Below are 8,307 nucleotides of genomic sequence, written 5' to 3' on the forward strand. Positions count from 1 at the left end.
CTGTCCTGATTTGTTTCTTAAAATGCTAGTTGGTTGCCCACCCAATCATATTGCAATATTGCACTAATAACCTTTGTTTGAAAATCCCTTTTTGCAGGACAGATGTGATTTTCTTTGTACTTAGGAGGGGTAAATTAGAAGTGGTGGTGACAGTGGCAGGAGCCAGGGCACATGGAGGTGCACGACCTGCTGTATTTTACACTCCGGCCTTGGGATTTTGGATGGCTGCAATGTTGGGGAAAGTTTAAGATATTGGAGTATGGTTCATGTCAAGTCCTAAAGATTCCTGCGGCAAGGGGTGTGAGTGGAGCCACTGTGGGTCAGGATTCATTATGGAAGTGAATTCACAAGACACAGATGCTGAAGAAGCCCAGTTCTCTACCCCAGGCTCCACAGAGCCAGAAGCTGTGGGAAGGTTATGAGAGATTAAAAAGGTACAACAGGATTGTGTATAGCTCCCCTGACCTAAAGATCAACCTGCAGTCTAGATGGAAGAACAGGTGCCTGGCCCAGCATGCTCCATCCCAGTCTTGTTTCCAGGGCCTGGTAATAAGGACCAGGATGGAATTGAGGATAGGGGGACAAGCGGAATACTGAGTTCTGTTGCTAGGAGACAGGCTCAGTTCTAGATCCCAACATGTGCTACCAATTGACAATTTTGTTGTTATTGTTGACGGGTTGCTTTTGATTACTAGCCAGAATTAGCAGGACTTTAAAATGTGAAGGCTGTGTAAGCTTACAGGAGAATCATACCATCACCTTAACTCTAAGCCTAAAACACAAGAGACTGTTTAACCAGAGGAGAGCCCCAGGTCTCACAGAAGGCCAGTCCATAGTCACTGATCTCCAAGGGATGTGGCCAGGCCAGGACCATCCAGCCTGGTGGCTTTTGCATCAGTCACAGAGTATAACAGATAGGGTGGACTCCCAGGATGAGATGCTGAGCAGAGAGCTTGCCCGGTATAAGCACTCTCCATCCGTATGGAAATTCTCAGCATCTCAAGCTGTGCTTTCAGTATTTCCCACTCTGCTTGATTGAGCCACAGGCTGACAAGACTTCCCCATCATCTCCATTTTCCACAGTCTCGCATTTGCTGGTTCATCCCAGGTGTCTGACCAACTAAAGCACCCAAAGACCCTGAATTTGGATCTTTGTGTATTGACGTGAAAATGAAGTTGTCCCCACAGGAACAGTGGAGAGGGAAGCTGACTTCAAAAAGAGACAATCCTGCTTTTAGGAAATCTTTGTGGATCATGAGATGGCCGGATGTTCAAGGGACAGGTTGTGTGGCCTGTCCTTAACCTGCTCTTCTTCTGGCAACAGCGACAAGCCTGTGTTCTACACAGACCTCCACATCTCTGTACTCCTCTGCTAAACACATTTCAGAGAATACCTCTGTCTGTCAAGGTAGGACCTGGAGGAGAAGCTAGACTACAGATTCAGAAGGTGCCCAGATCCATGTGGGAAGAGTCTGCTTCCTTTCCCATCTGTGAGCTTTGGAGACCAGCTCAACAGCTTCGCAAAGATGTGGCCAGGAGTGACATGGACTTTGTGACTCCAAGCTTCTGGCTACAAAGGCTATGAATTTGGTCTTCATGTGTGTTGACACAGTTCCTGGCCAGCTTCAAGGGACTGACCTCAAACGAGGAGGGATCGCCTTGCAATGAGACAGGACAAGGGCACAGTCGTGGGAAGAGTTAGCAGAGGGCAGAAAACACAAGACAAGGAGTTTCCAGAAGACTGTAAGCCTCATGAGGACTCCCATCCATCAGGCTCTAGCACATAAACTGCCTTCAGGGAGTTGCTAGTGGAGACAAGAAGCGACTTTAAACAGTGATTGCCAGTTGTATGGGCACCATCCCTAATATAGGAAGTAGGGTTTCAATATCTCATTCTGTGTGCAGCCACTTCCCAGGATTCCTTGCGCCCTTTCACAGCCCCCCTTGAAGTTTATAGCACTTAGGAGGAAGAGGTTGGGGAAAATTCTCAAGGATTCTGAGCAGGAGGGTGGCAGCTGGGGTTAGAACCCATGCCTTCTGGCTTCTGAAAATGTTCTGATACCCAGTGTTCCTTGGCCTCTTGTTCCTAGAGTGGGTTCATTTTTAAGTGCTGCCAAATGGAGAGAGATTCAAGAACATGCCCCTCACTTCTACCACCCAGAGCTCCCACATTCTGTCTCTTGCTACTAGCTTCTCATCTCATCCTTCTGTAAATGTCCTATGATCTCCTTAAATATGGGGTGAGTGTTATTTCAGGGTGTCATCGTTTCTTCCAGCACGTTGCTGTGACATTGTTGTGGTGGCAATCCAAACTTCTGTCACACATAAATACCACCACCTCATTCATCAGTCTTTATTTTTGGACAGTTAGGCTATTTCCTATGCTTTGCTTGTTTAAACACTGAAGAAATGAACACAATTATACTAAATGTTTTTGGAGAGCTGCAGCTATTTATAGATAGGGATTACATAGAACCAGAATCATTAGGTCACAGGAAGGACATGATTTTAGACGTGGCTGTGGATCACTCTGCCAGTCCCCCACAGTGTTAGTAGGAATGCTCACGTTCCTGCCACTGTGCTTGGGAGCACCCATTGCCATCCACACACACCAGCTTCTGATGAATCTAGCGGACATCCTCACAGGTGGCAACTGGTTTCCACGGTGGCTTTCCTTTGCATTTATTTGATCTAACAAGGGTTAACAGTTGTTATGAGTGCAGTCATGTCTGGGGGTAATCATCTATTTATATCCCTTTCTAAATGGCTCTTGGGGTGTTTATCTTTTCACTATTGACTGGAAGGAACTCTTTCAATTTCTGAAATTAATGTTCTCAAGTTGAGTGGGATTTTAAAAATAGACATCAATGTAAATAAGACATTATCAGCATTGGCAACATCTTGCCTGTTAAGGTCATTGTCTCTGTGGGCCTTGTCATGTATCAGTGTTTCCTGATGGAGATTGCAATACACTGTCAATGGGAATGCGGGTGGAAGGTCCTATCTGTTGAAACTCCTGGTATTTGTAATAGTAGAGATGTTTGAGATCATCCAAAGAGAAAGAATCAAGAACAGAGGGAGTGGGTGGAGGGAGAGAGAAAAACTGAAAGAGAGATAGATAGATTTATAATTGAGAGGGGGGAGAGATTGAAATAGAAATGGAGATGAGAGATGGATAATGATAAAAAGAGATTAAGAAAACAGTTGAAAGAGAGTTGAGAGACAGAAAACAGAGAGAGGATTTTGAGAGTCAGCTGACATCATGGTCAGGCTGCAGGTTCAGAACACATAGGGCAGCCACTGAAGAGACAGCTCTGGTCTGATGTCATTTTCCAGTTGAATTCCCTCCTCTCTGGGTGATCTCAGCATTTCTGTTGGGGGCGCTCACCTGATTGGATGAGGTCCACCCACATTATGAAGCATTATCTGCTTTATCCAGAGTCAACTGACTTGAATGTTGATCTCATCTTTGAAAAGTCTTCCCAGCAACAGCTAGACTGGTGTTTGACCCAATAGCAGATCACCGTGGCCTGGCCAAATTGATGCAACGAGCTATGTCATACACCCCATGTTCACAGTGCACTGTGTGACAGGCGACGATGCATGGTGATAATGAACCAATCACCTTGGTCACTTAGCCATCACCCAAATGTCTGCATCACCACTGCCACCCCCCTCTGCCCGCTGCATCCCAGAAAACCTATGTAGTCTACTGTTCTTCAGAAGAAATCTTCTAGAAGTTTCTAGACCTTGAACCACACAGTCCATACATCCTTTCTTCTGGCTGGGTTGAGACTATAATGACTTTGGCTCCATCCACATGTGGCATATGAATAGTCCCTCTCTGTAGCTAATAGGATGCTACCCCAGGGGAACCATATTTGCTCACCTGTTGGTGGTACTCAGGTTGTGACGGTTCAGGCTGGCTGTTAGAAACCAAGCACTGGAGATAGTCACACACACACACACACACACACACACACACACACACACACACACACACGTGTCTTCATGAGGACACGTTCTTTATTATGGCTGGTGGCAGAGAGAGGCTCACAGCTGCATCACGCCTTCCAAGTGGACGGCAGTAGTGCACATTCGCGAAAGTGTATGAGCTCCCTGCTTTCCTTTGGCTTTCTGTGCCCCGAGCTACACATGGTCAACGTTTTGACCACCCTCCTCTGCAGTGTGTGTCATCTCCACTGTCAGCTTGATTGGATTTGAAATCACCTAAAAGGAGCACCCAGTGAGTCTGTGAAGGTCTTTCCAGCGATATGTAACTGAAGAGGGAATGCCTACCCTGAGGGTTACTGGCACCATCCCAAGGCTGGGGCCCAGAACTAAATAAAGGGTGAAAGAAGAAAGGCAAATGAAGCCCCGCATTCCTCTCTCTGCTTGCTGAATGAAGACTCGGTGTACCAGCTGCCTCGGGCTCTGCTGCCCCAGCTAGGGCCATTCTTCTTACCATGCTCTCTCCATTGCTATCTACTGTAAGATCCTCAAAATAACCCTAGTGTCAGACTTGGGGAGCAGCATGGTTCCGGCTCTTCCAGAGGACTGGAGTGCAGTTTCCAACCATGTTGAGAACCTCATAATCACTGGTAACTACAGTTACAGAGGATCTGATGCTCTCTTCTGGCCTCTGTGAGCAATGCACACGCATCATAACAGACATATACATGTAAAAAACATTAGCTTAAAATACTTTATAAACACGAATGAAATTTTCAAAGAATAAATAAAAAATGTATCTAACAAAGTCCAGCTTTCCACTTTTCTGCTAGTGTTCACACTCTAAAGATACCTGTGACTAGTCAAAGTTAATATAATTTTCAGGTGTATTTTCTGCTGGAAGTTATTTAATTTCAGATGTTATGTTTCAGTTTAGGATTCATATTTATGCTGATGTGGACTGCAGACACACTTGATTTTTTGATATGGATTTTTAAACATAATTCTTTATTGATTCTTCGGGAATTTTATTTCATGCACCCCAATCCCACTCACCTCTCGGTTTCTCCATATCTGCCCCTCACCCCACAGTATGCTTCCCCAAAAGACTCCCACAAGAAAATTAATTAAAAGCAAAACAAAAACACCACCCTACTCCTCCTTTCACCCTTGTGACCTCGGTGTGTCATACGGTATACCCCTTGTCCAATCAGCTCCACCCACGAAATATTCATTGCAATGAGTCATTGGTCTGGTTGGAGGCCTCTGGCACGCCATCATCACTGAACCCTCGCCCAAACTCCTCTTGGCTATCCTGCTGTTGCCCTGAGTCATGGAGATCCTGCATGGAGATCATTCCACAGGACCAGTCTCTTCACTCATTCCAGCAGGGCATAGATGGGGTGAATGTTAGGCTGGGCCAACCCAAAGCCCAGGATGTGGGTCTGAGTGGTAGCTAAGCTGGTTGGTCCAGGCCACTGGGACTGCCCCCCTCAGGTGAGGGACAGAGCCAGCTCTCCTAAGCCCATGCCGTCAGGGCTAGTTGTCCCATGTCCAAGGAGAGGGCTGGGCCATCTCTCCTGAGTACTGTGGCCAGTTCTCCCATGGGGAGTGGAGGCCAGCTCTAATGCTGCAGTGTCCAGCAAGGGGCAGGGCTGGCTCAGTATGGCCCTCAGATTTCAACACATGTGGTTCCTATAACCCTGCTGTGGTAACTCAGGCCATGGACATCATCACAGACCCCAGCTGCAGCAGCAACACAAACCCAGACATGGCCCTTGGCGGCAGCTCTGATACAGATTTTTAACTATTCCAATATGGTTTATTTGATCCTTAACATTTCCATGTGAGTTTTAGAGTCAGTCTGTCAATTTGTATGTATGTTTGTGTGTGTGTGTGTGTGTGTGTGTGTGTGTGTGTGTGTGCAAGTGAGCATGTGGAAATCAGAGAACAAACTAGATTGCTTTTCATTAGGTGCCACCTACCTTGTCTTTAGGGACAGGATCTCTCACTGGGACCCAGGGCACAACAACTTGGTTAGACTGAGTGAGTGGACATCGAACCCTGGTGTCCATCTGTCTCTGGGGTTACAGGTGCATGCTACCTTAGCTGGTTCCTTTTGACTTGATTTTTGGGGATCAAACTCAGGTATTCAAGCTTGTACAGCAGGCACTTTAACAACTAAGTGGCTTCCCAACTCCATTTGCCAAGTCCTATAAGTTTTTTTTTGAGATTTCACTTCATAACTGAGTGTTAAATATGTAAATCTGTTTGAAAGGTGACTCAATGCTGAGTTTTCTGATCTATACACAGTTTTCCTCTCCATTTATTTAGGTTTTTCTTTAATCTTCAGAAATATTGGGTGGTTTTCAATAAGCAGGTCTTTATCTGCTTTGGTTATCTTTGCCATTGTCCTAGTGTCCTGCCTGTTGCTCTGACAAAACACCCAAACAATAAGCAACTTGGGTAAAGGAGGCTTATTTCAGTGCATAATTCCAGGCTGCAGTCCATCATTGTAGAGAAGTCAAGGCAGGAACTCTAGCTAGTCACACTTCATCCACTCACAGTCAACAGCAGAGAGAGCATGGATGCATGCTCATTTGCTTGTGCTTTCTGGTGTTCAACTCAAATTTTCCTTTCTTATACATCTCAGGACCCTCTGCCTAGGAAATGATGCCAATTAAGTTAATCAATTCAATTGTCCACAGATATACCCATAGGCCAACGTCATCTAGACTATCTCTCAGTGAGACTCCTTTTTCCAGGTAAATCTAGATTACATCATGCTGACAATATATGGAGCAGCCTTTGACTTTGAATATCATGATGCCTTGACAAACTCTGATTTCAGCTCTGTTCCAGCTGAGTCAATTTCACCATCTTTCCCACATAAGCTGCCTTACTAATATCTCTAGGCAAAGGCAATATCTTCTTTTCTAACACAGATGAGTGACATTTTATTTTCTTGTGTTATTGCATTGGCTACAACCTCTACTACAATGTTGAATGTAAATGATAAAAAAGGACATTGTTTCTAATTTCTGATCTTACAAGGCAAGTCTCAGTCTCTTACTATTGTTCATGATATTGGTTGTGGATTCTCTGAAGATATCCCTTTCAGGTTGGGGAAGTTCTCTCCCACACCTATTTTTTTGGAGATTTTTAAAAGTCAGAATTGGATGTTGAATTTTCTGTGTCTACTGAAATAAGCACATTGCCCCCCACTACTGCTTTAATCATAGCCTCATTTGCATTTAGTCTAAAATATTCCTGATACCTGTCTCTTGTGACTTCTTCTGTGACTTATGAGTCATTTAGAAGTGTATTATTCCATGTGGATGATTTGAAGAGTGTTTCTCTAATTGATTCCTAAGTGATTCCACATTGGCCAAGAGTATTACTTGATCTCTTCCTGATGATCCTGGAGCTGTTTATACCCACAGGGGTCTGCACACCAGCCTTTCAAGCTCACAGTGGAAGAGTGTGGACACTGCCATTAGGGTGGGTGAATTTTTCCTAAATTTCTATTGCATGGAGTTAGTGAATAATATTTTCGGTCATCTACACCCTTACTGGTCTTCCATCTGCTTGTTCTGTCAATTATTGAGAGAATGGTTCCACTCTTTGATATCATTGTGACTTATCTATTTACACTCATGTTACATTGGTTTTTGAACTTCTGTTACTAAGTGCAAGGTTGTTTATAATTGCTAGGTCCTTTGTGACCAGATGGCCCTCACCATATAATGTAGCCATCTTTATTCTTCACAATCATTTGCTTTGAAACAGATCTACTCCACACAGTCAATCTTTCTTTTTCTATAATTTTAGCTTTTTCAGAGATAAGTTTTAGGTGGTATAGTCTGGCCTCAAATTTGTAATCCTCCAGCCTCAACATCCTGAATGCTAGAATTATCAGAGTAAACAATTATAGTTGGCACTTTTGTTACTTTTTAATAATTAAGTTGATGTTTAAAAATAATTTTTATTTATCTCTGACAATGTCTCACTTATATATAATGTGTTTTGACCATATGATCCCTCTTCCTTGTTGTCCTCTCTCTTGCCCCACCCCCCACCTCCTGTCCCTCTGGAACCATTCTTACAAGCATATTCCCCTCCTACTGTCATGATTAGGTTTTATAAGCCACTGAGTTTAATTGGGGTTGATGGCGTATGTGTGGGTTAGGGATTATTTACTGGACCACAGGTTCCTTAGCAGTGGCCACACCACTCTACCAGAAACCATTAGTTGCCAATAGGGCTTCAACTATGGGTGGGACCTCAAGCCTTGTCTTAATTCATTTTCTGTGGCTGTAATAAAACACTGAGGAGAAAAGGGTTTATTTCAGCTTA

Source organism: Peromyscus leucopus, chromosome 20 (genome assembly GCF_004664715.2).
Source record: "Peromyscus leucopus breed LL Stock chromosome 20, UCI_PerLeu_2.1, whole genome shotgun sequence".
Classification (NCBI taxonomy): domain Eukaryota; kingdom Metazoa; phylum Chordata; class Mammalia; order Rodentia; family Cricetidae; genus Peromyscus; species Peromyscus leucopus.